General features: G+C 45.7%; 22 non-coding genes across 22 annotated transcripts; 10 read left to right on the forward strand and 12 right to left on the reverse strand.

Moving 5' to 3' along the window:
• Window positions 1-385: 385 nt before the first annotated feature.
• TRNAN-GUU (transfer RNA asparagine (anticodon GUU)) lies at window positions 386-459 on the reverse strand. Its single transcript has one exon. It is a non-coding gene; the product is annotated as a tRNA-Asn (tRNA).
• Window positions 460-1489: 1030 nt separating this feature from the next.
• TRNAY-GUA (transfer RNA tyrosine (anticodon GUA)) lies at window positions 1490-1575 on the forward strand. Its single transcript is given in 2 exon segments — window positions 1490-1526; window positions 1540-1575. It is a non-coding gene; the product is annotated as a tRNA-Tyr (tRNA).
• Window positions 1576-2142: 567 nt separating this feature from the next.
• On the reverse strand, window positions 2143-2216 carry TRNAN-GUU (transfer RNA asparagine (anticodon GUU)). Its single transcript has one exon. It is a non-coding gene; the product is annotated as a tRNA-Asn (tRNA).
• Window positions 2217-3247: 1031 nt separating this feature from the next.
• On the forward strand, window positions 3248-3333 carry TRNAY-GUA (transfer RNA tyrosine (anticodon GUA)). Its single transcript is given in 2 exon segments — window positions 3248-3284; window positions 3298-3333. It is a non-coding gene; the product is annotated as a tRNA-Tyr (tRNA).
• Window positions 3334-3900: 567 nt separating this feature from the next.
• TRNAN-GUU (transfer RNA asparagine (anticodon GUU)) lies at window positions 3901-3974 on the reverse strand. Its single transcript has one exon. It is a non-coding gene; the product is annotated as a tRNA-Asn (tRNA).
• A 475-nt stretch (window positions 3975-4449) lies between these two features.
• TRNAY-GUA (transfer RNA tyrosine (anticodon GUA)) lies at window positions 4450-4535 on the forward strand. Its single transcript is given in 2 exon segments — window positions 4450-4486; window positions 4500-4535. It is a non-coding gene; the product is annotated as a tRNA-Tyr (tRNA).
• A 567-nt stretch (window positions 4536-5102) lies between these two features.
• On the reverse strand, window positions 5103-5176 carry TRNAN-GUU (transfer RNA asparagine (anticodon GUU)). Its single transcript has one exon. It is a non-coding gene; the product is annotated as a tRNA-Asn (tRNA).
• A 1032-nt stretch (window positions 5177-6208) lies between these two features.
• TRNAY-GUA (transfer RNA tyrosine (anticodon GUA)) lies at window positions 6209-6294 on the forward strand. The gene is given in 2 exon segments: window positions 6209-6245; window positions 6259-6294. It is a non-coding gene; the product is annotated as a tRNA-Tyr (tRNA).
• Window positions 6295-6861: 567 nt separating this feature from the next.
• Window positions 6862-6935, reverse strand: TRNAN-GUU (transfer RNA asparagine (anticodon GUU)). The gene has a single exon. It is a non-coding gene; the product is annotated as a tRNA-Asn (tRNA).
• A 1032-nt stretch (window positions 6936-7967) lies between these two features.
• TRNAY-GUA (transfer RNA tyrosine (anticodon GUA)) lies at window positions 7968-8053 on the forward strand. The gene is given in 2 exon segments: window positions 7968-8004; window positions 8018-8053. It is a non-coding gene; the product is annotated as a tRNA-Tyr (tRNA).
• Window positions 8054-8620: 567 nt separating this feature from the next.
• On the reverse strand, window positions 8621-8694 carry TRNAN-GUU (transfer RNA asparagine (anticodon GUU)). The gene has a single exon. It is a non-coding gene; the product is annotated as a tRNA-Asn (tRNA).
• A 1684-nt stretch (window positions 8695-10378) lies between these two features.
• TRNAN-GUU (transfer RNA asparagine (anticodon GUU)) lies at window positions 10379-10452 on the reverse strand. Its single transcript has one exon. It is a non-coding gene; the product is annotated as a tRNA-Asn (tRNA).
• Window positions 10453-11483: 1031 nt separating this feature from the next.
• Window positions 11484-11569, forward strand: TRNAY-GUA (transfer RNA tyrosine (anticodon GUA)). Its single transcript is given in 2 exon segments — window positions 11484-11520; window positions 11534-11569. It is a non-coding gene; the product is annotated as a tRNA-Tyr (tRNA).
• Window positions 11570-12136: 567 nt separating this feature from the next.
• TRNAN-GUU (transfer RNA asparagine (anticodon GUU)) lies at window positions 12137-12210 on the reverse strand. The gene has a single exon. It is a non-coding gene; the product is annotated as a tRNA-Asn (tRNA).
• Window positions 12211-13240: 1030 nt separating this feature from the next.
• On the forward strand, window positions 13241-13326 carry TRNAY-GUA (transfer RNA tyrosine (anticodon GUA)). The gene is given in 2 exon segments: window positions 13241-13277; window positions 13291-13326. It is a non-coding gene; the product is annotated as a tRNA-Tyr (tRNA).
• A 567-nt stretch (window positions 13327-13893) lies between these two features.
• TRNAN-GUU (transfer RNA asparagine (anticodon GUU)) lies at window positions 13894-13967 on the reverse strand. Its single transcript has one exon. It is a non-coding gene; the product is annotated as a tRNA-Asn (tRNA).
• Window positions 13968-14997: 1030 nt separating this feature from the next.
• Window positions 14998-15083, forward strand: TRNAY-GUA (transfer RNA tyrosine (anticodon GUA)). The gene is given in 2 exon segments: window positions 14998-15034; window positions 15048-15083. It is a non-coding gene; the product is annotated as a tRNA-Tyr (tRNA).
• A 567-nt stretch (window positions 15084-15650) lies between these two features.
• Window positions 15651-15724, reverse strand: TRNAN-GUU (transfer RNA asparagine (anticodon GUU)). The gene has a single exon. It is a non-coding gene; the product is annotated as a tRNA-Asn (tRNA).
• Window positions 15725-16761: 1037 nt separating this feature from the next.
• On the forward strand, window positions 16762-16847 carry TRNAY-GUA (transfer RNA tyrosine (anticodon GUA)). Its single transcript is given in 2 exon segments — window positions 16762-16798; window positions 16812-16847. It is a non-coding gene; the product is annotated as a tRNA-Tyr (tRNA).
• Window positions 16848-17414: 567 nt separating this feature from the next.
• On the reverse strand, window positions 17415-17488 carry TRNAN-GUU (transfer RNA asparagine (anticodon GUU)). Its single transcript has one exon. It is a non-coding gene; the product is annotated as a tRNA-Asn (tRNA).
• A 1037-nt stretch (window positions 17489-18525) lies between these two features.
• Window positions 18526-18611, forward strand: TRNAY-GUA (transfer RNA tyrosine (anticodon GUA)). The gene is given in 2 exon segments: window positions 18526-18562; window positions 18576-18611. It is a non-coding gene; the product is annotated as a tRNA-Tyr (tRNA).
• Window positions 18612-19178: 567 nt separating this feature from the next.
• On the reverse strand, window positions 19179-19252 carry TRNAN-GUU (transfer RNA asparagine (anticodon GUU)). Its single transcript has one exon. It is a non-coding gene; the product is annotated as a tRNA-Asn (tRNA).
• Window positions 19253-20238: the final 986 nt, after the last annotated feature.

The following is a 20238-nucleotide window of genomic DNA, read 5'->3' on the forward strand; positions in this document are numbered from 1 at the left end:
ACAAAAAGAGGGTACAATCATCCCTGGGTGGGCTTGAACCACCAACCTTTTGGTTATCAGACAAAAAAAAGTTTTCACAACCTTCAAGCTTTGCTTGAACCTCCCAGTTTCTCATGTCATGTGTCATCTTCTTTGAAACAGAGTGGCGCATGGAAAGACATTTAGGCCCACAACCAAAGAGGGCCAAAGGCTCTGGACCATTCTTTCTACATTGCAACTATGTCATCCAAATCACTGGGATTTTTTTCTCTTCTCAAAATTTTTCACACTGTACATGTTGAAATGGTCTTACAACCGGTGCCCTCCTCTTCTGGCCGAAACTTTAAGTTGAGAGGCACCATAGGATTTTCTGTAACATGCAACTGAGACAAAAAGAGGACACTGCCGTCCCTGGGTGGGCTTGAACCACCAACCTTCCGGTTAACAGCCGAACGCGCTAACCAATTGCGCCACAGAGACAACCACGCTCCCCCACTTTGATTACAGTCGTAAAAAAGCCACAACATGGTAAATGGAGTATGTTTCTTAGAGGACCTTCTGATCAACACAATAAAAAGAAGAGAATGATAAAACATAACAACTGCGTGGAACTACAGCCGCCAACAAATGGACAATTGCAACACAGAGATGGCCTCCACATTAGCGTCTTAACAACAGTCAGCGGGTAATAGGCTACCCCTCTCTTTTGGAGGTATGGCAGCAGAGTGGCGCAGCGGAAGCGTGCTGGGCCCATAACCCAGAGGTCGATGGATCGAAACCATCCTCTGCTAAGTGCTCTCTTTTACTCACGCCCCCTGTTACAATTTGGCCATTATCCCCGGTCGGAATCACATGTTTTTCTCGTAAAAATAGAATAGAGACCCCCGATCCCTGACCATCTCATTTTCACGACCTTCAGACTATGCTTTTTATACACGCAACCTCCCAGTTTCTCATGCCACATGTTTTCGCCTTTGCAACAAAGTGGCACAGGCAAAGGCTTTTGGGCCCACAACCAAATGGGCCATTGGATCTAGACCATCTTTTCTACGTTGCGACTTTCTCATTTAAATCATTCTGATTTCTTTTCTCTTCCCACAATTCTTCACTCTGTACACTAACGACTCACCTATACTTTTACACCACCCGGCACCCTGTAAGCTCCACGCTCCTTCTGCTTTTACGGGAGAAAGACATCCACACTTAAAAAAAAAAAAAAAAAAAAAAGCTTAAAGCTACAGGTTGAAAAGTATGTGATGATCACAATTGTGGTGAATCAGGCACCCCAACATGGAAACCAGCATGGACCCCAACATGGACTGCCAGAAGGGGGATTAGCTCAAATGGTAGAGCGCTCGCTTAGCATGCGAGAGGTAACGGGATCGACGCCCGTATTCTCCAAAGTTTTGGTTTGCCGAGTTTTTCAAAGAGCGGGACAATTCTCCTCTGTTTCCCTACTCATGTAACTCATTTGCAAGCTTAGGAAGCACCCGACAACCAGCTCGGCAAGCCTTCGATAGCTCAGCTGGTAGAGCGGAGGACTGTAGTAGAAAATCAGCAATCCTTAGGTCGCTGGTTCAATTCCGGCTCGAAGGAACTTTTGTTAGTCTCATAGATGATGTTTCAACCTGTCGACAAATGCTCTCCCGGTGCCCTCGTCTTCTATCTATTTTCAGAGGGGTCTCTTGTTTGTGTTGGGTATTTGAAATGGGCATCCGACCGAAACTCTCAGTTGAGAGCCACAGTAGGACTTTCTGTAACTCTGACATGCAACTGAAACAAAAAGAGGGTACAATCATCCCTGGGTGGGCTTGAACCACCAACCTTTTGGTTATCAGACAAAAAAAAGTTTTCACAACCTTCAAGCTTTGCTTGAACCTCCCAGTTTCTCATGTCATGTGTCATCTTCTTTGAAACAGAGTGGCGCATGGAAAGACATTTAGGCCCACAACCAAAGAGGGCCAAAGGCTCTGGACCATTCTTTCTACATTGCAACTATGTCATCCAAATCACTGGGATTTTTTTCTCTTCTCAAAATTTTTCACACTGTACATGTTGAAATGGTCTTACAACCGGTGCCCTCCTCTTCTGGCCGAAACTTTAAGTTGAGAGGCACCATAGGATTTTCTGTAACATGCAACTGAGACAAAAAGAGGACACTGCCGTCCCTGGGTGGGCTTGAACCACCAACCTTCCGGTTAACAGCCGAACGCGCTAACCAATTGCGCCACAGAGACAACCACGCTCCCCCACTTTGATTAAAGTCGTAAAAAAGCCACAACATGGTAAATGGAGTATGTTTCTTAGAGGACCTTCTGATCAACACAATAAAAAGAAGAGAATGATAAAACATAACAACTGCGTGGAACTACAGCCGCCAACAAATGGACAATTGCAACACAGAGATGGCCTCCACATTAGCGTCTTAACAACAGTCAGCGGGTAATAGGCTACCCCTCTCTTTTGGAGGTATGGCAGCAGAGTGGCGCAGCGGAAGCGTGCTGGGCCCATAACCCAGAGGTCGATGGATCGAAACCATCCTCTGCTAAGTGCTCTCTTTTACTCACGCCCCCTGTTACAATTTGGCCATTATCCCCGGTCGGAATCACATGTTTTTCTCGTAAAAATAGAATAGAGACCCCCGATCCCTGACCATCTCATTTTCACGACCTTCAGACTATGCTTTTTATACACGCAACCTCCCAGTTTCTCATGCCACATGTTTTTCGCCTTTGCAACAAAGTGGCACAGGCAAAGGCTTTTGGGCCCACAACCAAATGGGCCATTGGATCTAGACCATCTTTTCTACGTTGCGACTTTCTTATTTAAATCATTCTGATTTCTTTTCTCTTCCCACAATTCTTCACTCTGTACACTAACGACTCACCTATACTTTTACACCACCCGGCACCCTGTAAGCTCCACGCTCCTTCTGCTTTTACGGGAGAAAGACATCCACACTTAAAAAAAAAAAAAAAAAAAAAAGCTTAAAGCTACAGGTTGAAAAGTATGTGATGATCACAATTGTGGTGAATCAGGCACCCCAACATGGAAACCAGCATGGACCCCAACATGGACTGCCAGAAGGGGGATTAGCTCAAATGGTAGAGCGCTCGCTTAGCATGCGAGAGGTAACGGGATCGACGCCCGTATTCTCCAAAGTTTTGGTTTGCCGAGTTTTTCAAAGAGCGGGACAATTCTCCTCTGTTTCCCTACTCATGTAACTCATTTGCAAGCTTAGGAAGCACCCGACAACCAGCTCGGCAAGCCTTCGATAGCTCAGCTGGTAGAGCGGAGGACTGTAGTAGAAAATCAGCAATCCTTAGGTCGCTGGTTCAATTCCGGCTCGAAGGAACTTTTGTTAGTCTCATAGATGATGTTTCAACCTGTCGACAAATGCTCTCCCGGTGCCCTCGTCTTCTATCTATTTTCAGAGGGGTCTCTTGTTTGTGTTGGGTATTTGAAATGTGCATCCGACCGAAACTCTCAGTTGAGAGCCACAGTAGGACTTTCTGTAACTCTGACATGCAACTGAAACAAAAAGAGGGTACAATCATCCCTGGGTGGGCTTGAACCACCAACCTTTTGGTTATCAGACAAAAAAAAGTTTTCACAACCTTCAAGCTTTGCTTGAACCTCCCAGTTTCTCATGTCATGTGTCATCTTCTTTGAAACAGAGTGGCGCATGGAAAGACATTTAGGCCCACAACCAAAGAGGGCCAAAGGCTCTGGACCATTCTTTCTACATTGCAACTATGTCATCCAAATCACTGGGATTTTTTTCTCTTCTCAAAATTTTTCACACTGTACATGTTGAAATGGTCTTACAACCGGTGCCCTCCTCTTCTGGCCGAAACTTTAAGTTGAGAGGCACCATAGGATTTTCTGTAACATGCAACTGAGACAAAAAGAAGACACTGCCGTCCCTGGGTGGGCTTGAACCACCAACCTTCCGGTTAACAGCCGAACGCGCTAACCAATTGCGCCACAGAGACAACCACGCTCCCCCACTTTGATTAAAGTCGTAAAAAAGCCACAACATGGTAAATGGAGTATGTTTCTTAGAGGACCTTCTGATCAACACAATAAAAAGAAGAGAATGATAAAACATAACAACTGCGTGGAACTACAGCCGCCAACAAATGGACAATTGCAACACAGAGATGGCCTCCACATTAGCGTCTTAACAACAGTCAGCGGGTAATAGGCTACCCCTCTCTTTTGGAGCTATGGCAGCAGAGTGGCGCAGCGGAAGCGTGCTGGGCCCATAACCCAGAGGTCGATGGATCGAAACCATCCTCTGCTAAGTGCTCTCTTTTACTCACGCCCCCTGTTACAATTTGGCCATTATCCCCGGTCCAAAGTTTTGGTTTGCCGAGTTTTTCAAAGAGCGGGACAATTCTCCTCTGTTTCCCTACTCATGTAACTCATTTGCAAGCTTAGGAAGCACCCGACAACCAGCTCGGCAAGCCTTCGATAGCTCAGCTGGTAGAGCGGAGGACTGTAGTAGAAAATCAGCAATCCTTAGGTCGCTGGTTCAATTCCGGCTCGAAGGAACTTTTGTTAGTCTCATAGATGATGTTTCAACCTGTCGACAAATGCTCTCCCGGTGCCCTCGTCTTCTATCTATTTTCAGAGGGGTCTCTTGTTTGTGTTGGGTATTTGAAATGGGCATCCGACCGAAACTCTCAGTTGAGAGCCACAGTAGGACTTTCTGTAACTCTGACATGCAACTGAAACAAAAAGAGGGTACAATCATCCCTGGGTGGGCTTGAACCACCAACCTTTTGGTTATCAGACAAAAAAAAGTTTTCACAACCTTCAAGCTTTGCTTGAACCTCCCAGTTTCTCATGTCATGTGTCATCTTCTTTGAAACAGAGTGGCGCATGGAAAGACATTTAGGCCCACAACCAAAGAGGGCCAAAGGCTCTGGACCATTCTTTCTACATTGCAACTATGTCATCCAAATCACTGGGATTTTTTTCTCTTCTCAAAATTTTTCACACTGTACATGTTGAAATGGTCTTACAACCGGTGCCCTCCTCTTCTGGCCGAAACTTTAAGTTGAGAGGCACCATAGGATTTTCTGTAACATGCAACTGAGACAAAAAGAGGACACTGCCGTCCCTGGGTGGGCTTGAACCACCAACCTTCCGGTTAACAGCCGAACGCGCTAACCAATTGCGCCACAGAGACAACCACGCTCCCCCACTTTGATTAAAGTCGTAAAAAAGCCACAACATGGTAAATGGAGTATGTTTCTTAGAGGACCTTCTGATCAACACAATAAAAAGAAGAGAATGATAAAACATAACAACTGCGTGGAACTACAGCCGCCAACAAATGGACAATTGCAACACAGAGATGGCCTCCACATTAGCGTCTTAACAACAGTCAGCGGGTAATAGGCTACCCCTCTCTTTTGGAGGTATGGCAGCAGAGTGGCGCAGCGGAAGCGTGCTGGGCCCATAACCCAGAGGTCGATGGATCGAAACCATCCTCTGCTAAGTGCTCTCTTTTACTCACGCCCCCTGTTACAATTTGGCCATTATCCCCGGTCGGAATCACATGTTTTTCTCGTAAAAATAGAATAGAGACCCCCGATCCCTGACCATCTCATTTTCACGACCTTCAGACTATGCTTTTTATACACGCAACCTCCCAGTTTCTCATGCCACATGTTTTTCGCCTTTGCAACAAAGTGGCACAGGCAAAGGCTTTTGGGCCCACAACCAAATGGGCCATTGGATCTAGACCATCTTTTCTACGTTGCGACTTTCTTATTTAAATCATTCTGATTTCTTTTCTCTTCCCACAATTCTTCACTCTGTACACTAACGACTCACCTATACTTTTACACCACCCGGCACCCTGTAAGCTCCACGCTCCTTCTGCTTTTACGGGAGAAAGACATCCACACTTAAAAAAAAAAAAAAAAAAAAAAAGCTTAAAGCTACAGGTTGAAAAGTATGTGATGATCACAATTGTGGTGAATCAGGCACCCCAACATGGAAACCAGCATGGACCCCAACATGGACTGCCAGAAGGGGGATTAGCTCAAATGGTAGAGCGCTCGCTTAGCATGCGAGAGGTAACGGGATCGACGCCCGTATTCTCCAAAGTTTTGGTTTGCCGAGTTTTTCAAAGAGCGGGACAATTCTCCTCTGTTTCCCTACTCATGTAACTCATTTGCAAGCTTAGGAAGCACCCGACAACCAGCTCGGCAAGCCTTCGATAGCTCAGCTGGTAGAGCGGAGGACTGTAGTAGAAAATCAGCAATCCTTAGGTCGCTGGTTCAATTCCGGCTCGAAGGAACTTTTGTTAGTCTCATAGATGATGTTTCAACCTGTCGACAAATGCTCTCCCGGTGCCCTCGTCTTCTATCTATTTTCAGAGGGGTCTCTTGTTTGTGTTGGGTATTTGAAATGTGCATCCGACCGAAACTCTCAGTTGAGAGCCACAGTAGGACTTTCTGTAACTCTGACATGCAACTGAAACAAAAAGAGGGTACAATCATCCCTGGGTGGGCTTGAACCACCAACCTTTTGGTTATCAGACAAAAAAAAGTTTTCACAACCTTCAAGCTTTGCTTGAACCTCCCAGTTTCTCATGTCATGTGTCATCTTCTTTGAAACAGAGTGGCGCATGGAAAGACATTTAGGCCCACAACCAAAGAGGGCCAAAGGCTCTGGACCATTCTTTCTACATTGCAACTATGTCATCCAAATCACTGGGATTTTTTTCTCTTCTCAAAATTTTTCACACTGTACATGTTGAAATGGTCTTACAACCGGTGCCCTCCTCTTCTGGCCGAAACTTTAAGTTGAGAGGCACCATAGGATTTTCTGTAACATGCAACTGAGACAAAAAGAAGACACTGCCGTCCCTGGGTGGGCTTGAACCACCAACCTTCCGGTTAACAGCCGAACGCGCTAACCAATTGCGCCACAGAGACAACCACGCTCCCCCACTTTGATTAAAGTCGTAAAAAAGCCACAACATGGTAAATGGAGTATGTTTCTTAGAGGACCTTCTGATCAACACAATAAAAAGAAGAGAATGATAAAACATAACAACTGCGTGGAACTACAGCCGCCAACAAATGGACAATTGCAACACAGAGATGGCCTCCACATTAGCGTCTTAACAACAGTCAGCGGGTAATAGGCTACCCCTCTCTTTTGGAGGTATGGCAGCAGAGTGGCGCAGCGGAAGCGTGCTGGGCCCATAACCCAGAGGTCGATGGATCGAAACCATCCTCTGCTAAGTGCTCTCTTTTACTCACGCCCCCTGTTACAATTTGGCCATTATCCCCGGTCGGAATCACATGTTTTTCTCGTAAAAATAGAATAGAGACCCCCGATCCCTGACCATCTCATTTTCACGACCTTCAGACTATGCTTTTTATACACGCAACCTCCCAGTTTCTCATGCCACATGTTTTCGCCTTTGCAACAAAGTGGCACAGGCAAAGGCTTTTGGGCCCACAACCAAATGGGCCATTGGATCTAGACCATCTTTTCTACGTTGCGACTTTCTCATTTAAATCATTCTGATTTCTTTTCTCTTCCCACAATTCTTCACTCTGTACACTAACGACTCACCTATACTTTTACACCACCCGGCACCCTGTAAGCTCCACGCTCCTTCTGCTTTTACGGGAGAAAGACATCCACACTTAAAAAAAAAAAAAAAAAAAAAAAAGCTTAAAGCTACAGGTTGAAAAGTATGTGATGATCACAATTGTGGTGAATCAGGCACCCCAACATGGAAACCAGCATGGACCCCAACATGGACTGCCAGAAGGGGGATTAGCTCAAATGGTAGAGCGCTCGCTTAGCATGCGAGAGGTAACGGGATCGACGCCCGTATTCTCCAAAGTTTTGGTTTGCCGAGTTTTTCAAAGAGCGGGACAATTCTCCTCTGTTTCCCTACTCATGTAACTCATTTGCAAGCTTAGGAAGCACCCGACAACCAGCTCGGCAAGCCTTCGATAGCTCAGCTGGTAGAGCGGAGGACTGTAGTAGAAAATCAGCAATCCTTAGGTCGCTGGTTCAATTCCGGCTCGAAGGAACTTTTGTTAGTCTCATAGATGATGTTTCAACCTGTCGACAAATGCTCTCCCGGTGCCCTCGTCTTCTATCTATTTTCAGAGGGGTCTCTTGTTTGTGTTGGGTATTTGAAATGGGCATCCGACCGAAACTCTCAGTTGAGAGCCACAGTAGGACTTTCTGTAACTCTGACATGCAACTGAAACAAAAAGAGGGTACAATCATCCCTGGGTGGGCTTGAACCACCAACCTTTTGGTTATCAGACAAAAAAAAGTTTTCACAACCTTCAAGCTTTGCTTGAACCTCCCAGTTTCTCATGTCATGTGTCATCTTCTTTGAAACAGAGTGGCGCATGGAAAGACATTTAGGCCCACAACCAAAGAGGGCCAAAGGCTCTGGACCATTCTTTCTACATTGCAACTATGTCATCCAAATCACTGGGATTTTTTTCTCTTCTCAAAATTTTTCACACTGTACATGTTGAAATGGTCTTACAACCGGTGCCCTCCTCTTCTGGCCGAAACTTTAAGTTGAGAGGCACCATAGGATTTTCTGTAACATGCAACTGAGACAAAAAGAGGACACTGCCGTCCCTGGGTGGGCTTGAACCACCAACCTTCCGGTTAACAGCCGAACGCGCTAACCAATTGCGCCACAGAGACAACCACGCTCCCCCACTTTGATTAAAGTCGTAAAAAAGCCACAACATGGTAAATGGAGTATGTTTCTTAGAGGACCTTCTGATCAACACAATAAAAAGAAGAGAATGATAAAACATAACAACTGCGTGGAACTACAGCCGCCAACAAATGGACAATTGCAACACAGAGATGGCCTCCACATTAGCGTCTTAACAACAGTCAGCGGGTAATAGGCTACCCCTCTCTTTTGGAGGTATGGCAGCAGAGTGGCGCAGCGGAAGCGTGCTGGGCCCATAACCCAGAGGTCGATGGATCGAAACCATCCTCTGCTAAGTGCTCTCTTTTACTCACGCCCCCTGTTACAATTTGGCCATTATCCCCGGTCGGAATCACATGTTTTTCTCGTAAAAATAGAATAGAGACCCCCGATCCCTGACCATCTCATTTTCACGACCTTCAGACTATGCTTTTTATACACGCAACCTCCCAGTTTCTCATGCCACATGTTTTCGCCTTTGCAACAAAGTGGCACAGGCAAAGGCTTTTGGGCCCACAACCAAATGGGCCATTGGATCTAGACCATCTTTTCTACGTTGCGACTTTCTCATTTAAATCATTCTGATTTCTTTTCTCTTCCCACAATTCTTCACTCTGTACACTAACGACTCACCTATACTTTTACACCACCCGGCACCCTGTAAGCTCCACGCTCCTTCTGCTTTTACGGGAGAAAGACATCCACACTTAAAAAAAAAAAAAAAAAAAAAAAGCTTAAAGCTACAGGTTGAAAAGTATGTGATGATCACAATTGTGGTGAATCAGGCACCCCAACATGGAAACCAGCATGGACCCCAACATGGACTGCCAGAAGGGGGATTAGCTCAAATGGTAGAGCGCTCGCTTAGCATGCGAGAGGTAACGGGATCGACGCCCGTATTCTCCAAAGTTTTGGTTTGCCGAGTTTTTCAAAGAGCGGGACAATTCTCCTCTGTTTCCCTACTCATGTAACTCATTTGCAAGCTTAGGAAGCACCCGACAACCAGCTCGGCAAGCCTTCGATAGCTCAGCTGGTAGAGCGGAGGACTGTAGTAGAAAATCAGCAATCCTTAGGTCGCTGGTTCAATTCTGGCTCGAAGGAACTTTTGTTAGTCTCATAGATGATGTTTCAACCTGTCGACAAATGCTCTCCCGGTGCCCTCGTCTTCTATCTATTTTCAGAGGGGTCTCTTGTTTGTGTTGGGTATTTGAAATGGGCATCCGACCGAAACTCTCAGTTGAGAGCCACAGTAGGACTTTCTGTAACTCTGACATGCAACTGAAACAAAAAGAGGGTACAATCATCCCTGGGTGGGCTTGAACCACCAACCTTTTGGTTATCAGACAAAAAAAAGTTTTCACAACCTTCAAGCTTTGCTTGAACCTCCCAGTTTCTCATGTCATGTGTCATCTTCTTTGAAACAGAGTGGCGCATGGAAAGACATTTAGGCCCACAACCAAAGAGGGCCAAAGGCTCTGGACCATTCTTTCTACATTGCAACTATGTCATCCAAATCACTGGGATTTTTTTCTCTTCTCAAAATTTTTCACACTGTACATGTTGAAATGGTCTTACAACCGGTGCCCTCCTCTTCTGGCCGAAACTTTAAGTTGAGAGGCACCATAGGATTTTCTGTAACATGCAACTGAGACAAAAAGAGGACACTGCCGTCCCTGGGTGGGCTTGAACCACCAACCTTCCGGTTAACAGCCGAACGCGCTAACCAATTGCGCCACAGAGACAACCACGCTCCCCCACTTTGATTAAAGTCGTAAAAAAGCCACAACATGGTAAATGGAGTATGTTTCTTAGAGGACCTTCTGATCAACACAATAAAAAGAAGAGAATGATAAAACATAACAACTGCGTGGAACTACAGCCGCCAACAAATGGACAATTGCAACACAGAGATGGCCTCCACATTAGCGTCTTAACAACAGTCAGCGGGTAATAGGCTACCCCTCTCTTTTGGAGGTATGGCAGCAGAGTGGCGCAGCGGAAGCGTGCTGGGCCCATAACCCAGAGGTCGATGGATCGAAACCATCCTCTGCTAAGTGCTCTCTTTTACTCACGCCCCCTGTTACAATTTGGCCATTATCCCCGGTCGGAATCACATGTTTTTCTCGTAAAAATAGAATAGAGACCCCCGATCCCTGACCATCTCATTTTCACGACCTTCAGACTATGCTTTTTATACACGCAACCTCCCAGTTTCTCATGCCACATGTTTTCGCCTTTGCAACAAAGTGGCACAGGCAAAGGCTTTTGGGCCCACAACCAAATGGGCCATTGGATCTAGACCATCTTTTCTACGTTGCGACTTTCTTATTTAAATCATTCTGATTTCTTTTCTCTTCCCACAATTCTTCACTCTGTACACTAACGACTCACCTATACTTTTACACCACCCGGCACCCTGTAAGCTCCACGCTCCTTCTGCTTTTACGGGAGAAAGACATCCACACTTAAAAAAAAAAAAAAAAAAAAAAAGCTTAAAGCTACAGGTTGAAAAGTATGTGATGATCACAATTGTGGTGAATCAGGCACCCCAACATGGAAACCAGCATGGACCCCAACATGGACTGCCAGAAGGGGGATTAGCTCAAATGGTAGAGCGCTCGCTTAGCATGCGAGAGGTAACGGGATCGACGCCCGTATTCTCCAAAGTTTTGGTTTGCCGAGTTTTTCAAAGAGCGGGACAATTCTCCTCTGTTTCCCTACTCATGTAACTCATTTGCAAGCTTAGGAAGCACCCGACAACCAGCTCGGCAAGCCTTCGATAGCTCAGCTGGTAGAGCGGAGGACTGTAGTAGAAAATCAGCAATCCTTAGGTCGCTGGTTCAATTCCGGCTCGAAGGAACTTTTGTTAGTCTCATAGATGATGTTTCAACCTGTCGACAAATGCTCTCCCGGTGCCCTCGTCTTCTATCTATTTTCAGAGGGGTCTCTTGTTTGTGTTGGGTATTTGAAATGTGCATCCGACCGAAACTCTCAGTTGAGAGCCACAGTAGGACTTTCTGTAACTCTGACATGCAACTGAAACAAAAAGAGGGTACAATCATCCCTGGGTGGGCTTGAACCACCAACCTTTTGGTTATCAGACAAAAAAAAGTTTTCACAACCTTCAAGCTTTGCTTGAACCTCCCAGTTTCTCATGTCATGTGTCATCTTCTTTGAAACAGAGTGGCGCATGGAAAGACATTTAGGCCCACAACCAAAGAGGGCCAAAGGCTCTGGACCATTCTTTCTACATTGCAACTATGTCATCCAAATCACTGGGATTTTTTTCTCTTCTCAAAATTTTTCACACTGTACATGTTGAAATGGTCTTACAACCGGTGCCCTCCTCTTCTGGCCGAAACTTTAAGTTGAGAGGCACCATAGGATTTTCTGTAACATGCAACTGAGACAAAAAGAGGACACTGCCGTCCCTGGGTGGGCTTGAACCACCAACCTTCCGGTTAACAGCCGAACGCGCTAACCAATTGCGCCACAGAGACAACCACGCTCCCCCACTTTGATTAAAGTCGTAAAAAAGCCACAACATGGTAAATGGAGTATGTTTCTTAGAGGACCTTCTGATCAACACAATAAAAAGAAGAGAATGATAAAACATAACAACTGCGTGGAACTACAGCCGCCAACAAATGGACAATTGCAACACAGAGATGGCCTCCACATTAGCGTCTTAACAACAGTCAGCGGGTAATAGGCTACCCCTCTCTTTTGGAGGTATGGCAGCAGAGTGGCGCAGCGGAAGCGTGCTGGGCCCATAACCCAGAGGTCGATGGATCGAAACCATCCTCTGCTAAGTGCTCTCTTTTACTCACGCCCCCTGTTACAATTTGGCCATTATCCCCGGTCGGAATCACATGTTTTTCTCGTAAAAATAGAATAGAGACCCCCGATCCCTGACCATCTCATTTTCACGACCTTCAGACTATGCTTTTTATAAACGCAACCTCCCAGTTTCTCATGCCACATGTTTTCGCCTTTGCAACAAAGTGGCACAGGCAAAGGCTTTTGGGCCCACAACCAAATGGGCCATTGGATCTAGACCATCTTTTCTACGTTGCGACTTTCTCATTTAAATCATTCTGATTTCTTTTCTCTTCCCACAATTCTTCACTCTGTACACTAACGACTCACCTATACTTTTACACCACCCGGCACCCTGTAAGCTCCACGCTCCTTCTGCTTTTACGGGAGAAAGACATCCACACTTAAAAAAAAAAAAAAAAAAAAAAGCTTAAAGCTACAGGTTGAAAAGTATGTGATGATCACAATTGTGGTGAATCAGGCACCCCAACATGGAAACCAGCATGGACCCCAACATGGACTGCCAGAAGGGGGATTAGCTCAAATGGTAGAGCGCTCGCTTAGCATGCGAGAGGTAACGGGATCGACGCCCGTATTCTCCAAAGTTTTGGTTTGCCGAGTTTTTCAAAGAGCGGGACAATTCTCCTCTGTTTCCCTACTCATGTAACTCATTTGCAAGCTTAGGAAGCACCCGACAACCAGCTCGGCAAGCCTTCGATAGCTCAGCTGGTAGAGCGGAGGACTGTAGTAGAAAATCAGCAATCCTTAGGTCGCTGGTTCAATTCCGGCTCGAAGGAACTTTTGTTAGTCTCATAGATGATGTTTCAACCTGTCGACAAATGCTCTCCCGGTGCCCTCGTCTTCTATCTATTTTCAGAGGGGTCTCTTGTTTGTGTTGGGTATTTGAAATGGGCATCCGACCGAAACTCTCAGTTGAGAGCCACAGTAGGACTTTCTGTAACTCTGACATGCAACTGAAACAAAAAGAGGGTACAATCATCCCTGGGTGGGCTTGAACCACCAACCTTTTGGTTATCAGACAAAAAAAAGTTTTCACAACCTTCAAGCTTTGCTTGAACCTCCCAGTTTCTCATGTCATGTGTCATCTTCTTTGAAACAGAGTGGCGCATGGAAAGACATTTAGGCCCACAACCAAAGAGGGCCAAAGGCTCTGGACCATTCTTTCTACATTGCAACTATGTCATCCAAATCACTGGGATTTTTTTCTCTTCTCAAAATTTTTCACACTGTACATGTTGAAATGGTCTTACAACCGGTGCCCTCCTCTTCTGGCCGAAACTTTAAGTTGAGAGGCACCATAGGATTTTCTGTAACATGCAACTGAGACAAAAAGAGGACACTGCCGTCCCTGGGTGGGCTTGAACCACCAACCTTCCGGTTAACAGCCGAACGCGCTAACCAATTGCGCCACAGAGACAACCACGCTCCCCCACTTTGATTAAAGTCGTAAAAAAGCCACAACATGGTAAATGGAGTATGTTTCTTAGAGGACCTTCTGATCAACACAATAAAAAGAAGAGAATGATAAAACATAACAACTGCGTGGAACTACAGCCGCCAACAAATGGACAATTGCAACACAGAGATGGCCTCCACATTAGCGTCTTAACAACAGTCAGCGGGTAATAGGCTACCCCTCTCTTTTGGAGGTATGGCAGCAGAGTGGCGCAGCGGAAGCGTGCTGGGCCCATAACCCAGAGGTCGATGGATCGAAACCATCCTCTGCTAAGTGCTCTCTTTTACTCACGTCCCCTGTTACAATTTGGCCATTATCCCCGGTCGGAATCACATGTTTTTCTCGTAAAAATAGAATAGAGACCCCCGATCCCTGACCATCTCATTTTCACGACCTTCAGACTATGCTTTTTATACACGCAACCTCCCAGTTTCTCATGCCACATGTTTTCGCCTTTGCAACAAAGTGGCACAGGCAAAGGCTTTTGGGCCCACAACCAAATGGGCCATTGGATCTAGACCATCTTTTCTACGTTGCGACTTTCTTATTTAAATCATTCTGATTTCTTTTCTCTTCCCACAATTCTTCACTCTGTACACTAACGACTCACCTATACTTTTACACCACCCGGCACCCTGTAAGCTCCACGCTCCTTCTGCTTTTACGGGAGAAAGACATCCACACTTAAAAAAAAAAAAAAAAAAAAAAGCTTAAAGCTACAGGTTGAAAAGTATGTGATGATCACAATTGTGGTGAATCAGGCACCCCAACATGGAAACCAGCATGGACCCCAACATGGACTGCCAGAAGGGGGATTAGCTCAAATGGTAGAGCGCTCGCTTAGCATGCGAGAGGTAACGGGATCGACGCCCGTATTCTCCAAAGTTTTGGTTTGCCGAGTTTTTCAAAGAGCGGGACAATTCTCCTCTGTTTCCCTACTCATGTAACTCATTTGCAAGCTTAGGAAGCACCCGACAACCAGCTCGGCAAGCCTTCGATAGCTCAGCTGGTAGAGCGGAGGACTGTAGTAGAAAATCAGCAATCCTTAGGTCGCTGGTTCAATTCCGGCTCGAAGGAACTTTTGTTAGTCTCATAGATGATGTTTCAACCTGTCGACAAATGCTCTCCCGGTGCCCTCGTCTTCTATCTATTTTCAGAGGGGTCTCTTGTTTGTGTTGGGTATTTGAAATGGGCATCCGACCGAAACTCTCAGTTGAGAGCCACAGTAGGACTTTCTGTAACTCTGACATGCAACTGAAACAAAAAGAGGGTACAATCATCCCTGGGTGGGCTTGAACCACCAACCTTTTGGTTATCAGACAAAAAAAAGTTTTCACAACCTTCAAGCTTTGCTTGAACCTCCCAGTTTCTCATGTCATGTGTCATCTTCTTTGAAACAGAGTGGCGCATGGAAAGACATTTAGGCCCACAACCAAAGAGGGCCAAAGGCTCTGGACCATTCTTTCTACATTGCAACTATGTCATCCAAATCACTGGGATTTTTTTCTCTTCTCAAAATTTTTCACACTGTACATGTTGAAATGGTCTTACAACCGGTGCCCTCCTCTTCTGGCCGAAACTTTAAGTTGAGAGGCACCATAGGATTTTCTGTAACATGCAACTGAGACAAAAAGAGGACACTGCCGTCCCTGGGTGGGCTTGAACCACCAACCTTCCGGTTAACAGCCGAACGCGCTAACCAATTGCGCCACAGAGACAACCACGCTCCCCCACTTTGATTAAAGTCGTAAAAAAGCCACAACATGGTAAATGGAGTATGTTTCTTAGAGGACCTTCTGATCAACACAATAAAAAGAAGAGAATGATAAAACATAACAACTGCGTGGAACTACAGCCGCCAACAAATGGACAATTGCAACACAGAGATGGCCTCCACATTAGCGTCTTAACAACAGTCAGCGGGTAATAGGCTACCCCTCTCTTTTGGAGGTATGGCAGCAGAGTGGCGCAGCGGAAGCGTGCTGGGCCCATAACCCAGAGGTCGATGGATCGAAACCATTCTCTGCTAAGTGCTCTCTTTTACTCACGCCCCCTGTTACAATTTGGCCATTATCCCCGGTCGGAATCACATGTTTTTCTCGTAAAAATAGAATAGAGACCCCCGATCCCTGACCATCTCATTTTCACGACCTTCAGACTATGCTTTTTATACACGCAACCTCCCAGTTTCTCATGCCACATGTTTTCGCCTTTGCAACAAAGTGGCACAGGCAAAGGCTTTTGGGCCCACAACCAAATGGGCCATTGGATCTAGACCATCTTTTCTACGTTGCGACTTTCTTATTTAAATCATTCTGATTTCTTTTCTCTTCCCACAATTCTTCACTCTGTACACTAACGACTCACCTATACTTTTACACCACCCGGCACCCTGTAAGCTCCACGCTCCTTCTGCTTTTACGGGAGAAAGACATCCACACTTAAAAAAAAAAAATAAAAAAAAAAAAAAAAGCTTAAAGCTACAGGTTGAAAAGTATGTGATGATCACAATTGTGGTGAATCAGGCACCCCAACATGGAAACCAGCATGGACCCCAACATGGACTGCCAGAAGGGGGATTAGCTCAAATGGTAGAGCGCTCGCTTAGCATGCGAGAGGTAACGGGATCGACGCCCGTATTCTCCAAAGTTTTGGTTTGCCGAGTTTTTCAAAGAGCGGGACAATTCTCCTCTGTTTCCCTACTCATGTAACTCATTTGCAAGCTTAGGAAGCACCCGACAACCAGCTTGGCAAGCCTTCGATAGCTCAGCTGGTAGAGCGGAGGACTGTAGTAGAAAATCAGCAATCCTTAGGTCGCTGGTTCAATTCCGGCTCGAAGGAACTTTTGTTAGTCTCATAGATGATGTTTCAACCTGTCGACAAATGCTCTCCCGGTGCCCTCGTCTTCTATCTATTTTCAGAGGGGTCTCTTGTTTGTGTTGGGTATTTGAAATGGGCATCCGACCGAAACTCTCAGTTGAGAGCCACAGTAGGACTTTCTGTAACTCTGACATGCAACTGAAACAAAAAGAGGGTACAATCATCCCTGGGTGGGCTTGAACCACCAACCTTTTGGTTATCAGACAAAAAAAAGTTTTCACAACCTTCAAGCTTTGCTTGAACCTCCCAGTTTCTCATGTCATGTGTCATCTTCTTTGAAACAGAGTGGCGCATGGAAAGACATTTAGGCCCACAACCAAAGAGGGCCAAAGGCTCTGGACCATTCTTTCTACATTGCAACTATGTCATCCAAATCACTGGGATTTTTTTCTCTTCTCAAAATTTTTCACACTGTACATGTTGAAATGGTCTTACAACCGGTGCCCTCCTCTTCTGGCCGAAACTTTAAGTTGAGAGGCACCATAGGATTTTCTGTAACATGCAACTGAGACAAAAAGAGGACACTGCCGTCCCTGGGTGGGCTTGAACCACCAACCTTCCGGTTAACAGCCGAACGCGCTAACCAATTGCGCCACAGAGACAACCACGCTCCCCCACTTTGATTAAAGTCGTAAAAAAGCCACAACATGGTAAATGGAGTATGTTTCTTAGAGGACCTTCTGATCAACACAATAAAAAGAAGAGAATGATAAAACATAACAACTGCGTGGAACTACAGCCGCCAACAAATGGACAATTGCAACACAGAGATGGCCTCCACATTAGCGTCTTAACAACAGTCAGCGGGTAATAGGCTACCCCTCTCTTTTGGAGGTATGGCAGCAGAGTGGCGCAGCGGAAGCGTGCTGGGCCCATAACCCAGAGGTCGATGGATCGAAACCATCCTCTGCTAAGTGCTCTCTTTTACTCACGCCCCCTGTTACAATTTGGCCATTATCCCCGGTCGGAATCACATGTTTTTCTCGTAAAAATAGAATAGAGACCCCCGATCCCTGACCATCTCATTTTCACGACCTTCAGACTATGCTTTTTATACACGCAACCTCCCAGTTTCTCATGCCACATGTTTTCGCCTTTGCAACAAAGTGGCACAGGCAAAGGCTTTTGGGCCCACAACCAAATGGGCCATTGGATCTAGACCATCTTTTCTACGTTGCGACTTTCTTATTTAAATCATTCTGATTTCTTTTCTCTTCCCACAATTCTTCACTCTGTACACTAACGACTCACCTATACTTTTACACCACCCGGCACCCTGTAAGCTCCACGCTCCTTCTGCTTTTACGGGAGAAAGACATCCACACTTAAAAAAAAAAAATAAAAAAAAAAAAAAAAGCTTAAAGCTACAGGTTGAAAAGTATGTGATGATCACAATTGTGGTGAATCAGGCACCCCAACATGGAAACCAGCATGGACCCCAACATGGACTGCCAGAAGGGGGATTAGCTCAAATGGTAGAGCGCTCGCTTAGCATGCGAGAGGTAACGGGATCGACGCCCGTATTCTCCAAAGTTTTGGTTTGCCGAGTTTTTCAAAGAGCGGGACAATTCTCCTCTGTTTCCCTACTCATGTAACTCATTTGCAAGCTTAGGAAGCACCCGACAACCAGCTCGGCAAGCCTTCGATAGCTCAGCTGGTAGAGCGGAGGACTGTAGTAGAAAATCAGCAATCCTTAGGTCGCTGGTTCAATTCCGGCTCGAAGGAACTTTTGTTAGTCTCATAGATGATGTTTCAACCTGTCGACAAATGCTCTCCCGGTGCCCTCGTCTTCTATCTATTTTCAGAGGGGTCTCTTGTTTGTGTTGGGTATTTGAAATGGGCATCCGACCGAAACTCTCAGTTGAGAGCCACAGTAGGACTTTCTGTAACTCTGACATGCAACTGAAACAAAAAGAGGGTACAATCATCCCTGGGTGGGCTTGAACCACCAACCTTTTGGTTATCAGACAAAAAAAAGTTTTCACAACCTTCAAGCTTTGCTTGAACCTCCCAGTTTCTCATGTCATGTGTCATCTTCTTTGAAACAGAGTGGCGCATGGAAAGACATTTAGGCCCACAACCAAAGAGGGCCAAAGGCTCTGGACCATTCTTTCTACATTGCAACTATGTCATCCAAATCACTGGGATTTTTTTCTCTTCTCAAAATTTTTCACACTGTACATGTTGAAATGGTCTTACAACCGGTGCCCTCCTCTTCTGGCCGAAACTTTAAGTTGAGAGGCACCATTGGATTTTCTGTAACATGCAACTGAGACAAAAAGAGGACACTGCCGTCCCTGGGTGGGCTTGAACCACCAACCTTCCGGTTAACAGCCGAACGCGCTAACCAATTGCGCCACAGAGACAACCACGCTCCCCCACTTTGATTAAAGTCGTAAAAAAGCCACAACATGGTAAATGGAGTATGTTTCTTAGAGGACCTTCTGATCAACACAATAAAAAGAAGAGAATGATAAAACATAACAACTGCGTGGAACTACAGCCGCCAACAAATGGACAATTGCAACACAGAGATGGCCTCCACATTAGCGTCTTAACAACAGTCAGCGGGTAATAGGCTACCCCTCTCTTTTGGAGGTATGGCAGCAGAGTGGCGCAGCGGAAGCGTGCTGGGCCCATAACCCAGAGGTCGATGGATCGAAACCATCCTCTGCTAAGTGCTCTCTTTTACTCACGCCCCCTGTTACAATTTGGCCATTATCCCCGGTCGGAATCACATGTTTTTCTCGTAAAAATAGAATAGAGACCCCCGATCCCTGACCATCTCATTTTCACGACCTTCAGACTATGCTTTTTATACACGCAACCTCCCAGTTTCTCATGCCACATGTTTTCGCCTTTGCAACAAAGTGGCACAGGCAAAGGCTTTTGGGCCCACAACCAAATGGGCCATTGGATCTAGACCATCTTTTCTACGTTGCGACTTTCTTATTTAAATCATTCTGATTTCTTTTCTCTTCCCACAATTCTTCACTCTGTACACTAACGACTCACCTATACTTTTACACCACCCGGCACCCTGTAAGCTCCACGCTCCTTCTGCTTTTACGGGAGAAAGACATCCACACTTAAAAAAAAAAAATAAAAAAAAAAAAAAAAGCTTAAAGCTACAGGTTGAAAAGTATGTGATGATCACAATTGTGGTGAATCAGGCACCCCAACATGGAAACCAGCATGGACCCCAACATGGACTGCCAGAAGGGGGATTAGCTCAAATGGTAGAGCGCTCGCTTAGCATGCGAGAGGTAACGGGATCGACGCCCGTATTCTCCAAAGTTTTGGTTTGCCGAGTTTTTCAAAGAGCGGGACAATTCTCCTCTGTTTCCCTACT

This window comes from Rhinoderma darwinii, unplaced genomic scaffold (genome assembly GCF_050947455.1).
Source record: "Rhinoderma darwinii isolate aRhiDar2 unplaced genomic scaffold, aRhiDar2.hap1 Scaffold_2009, whole genome shotgun sequence".
NCBI lineage: Eukaryota > Metazoa > Chordata > Amphibia > Anura > Rhinodermatidae > Rhinoderma > Rhinoderma darwinii.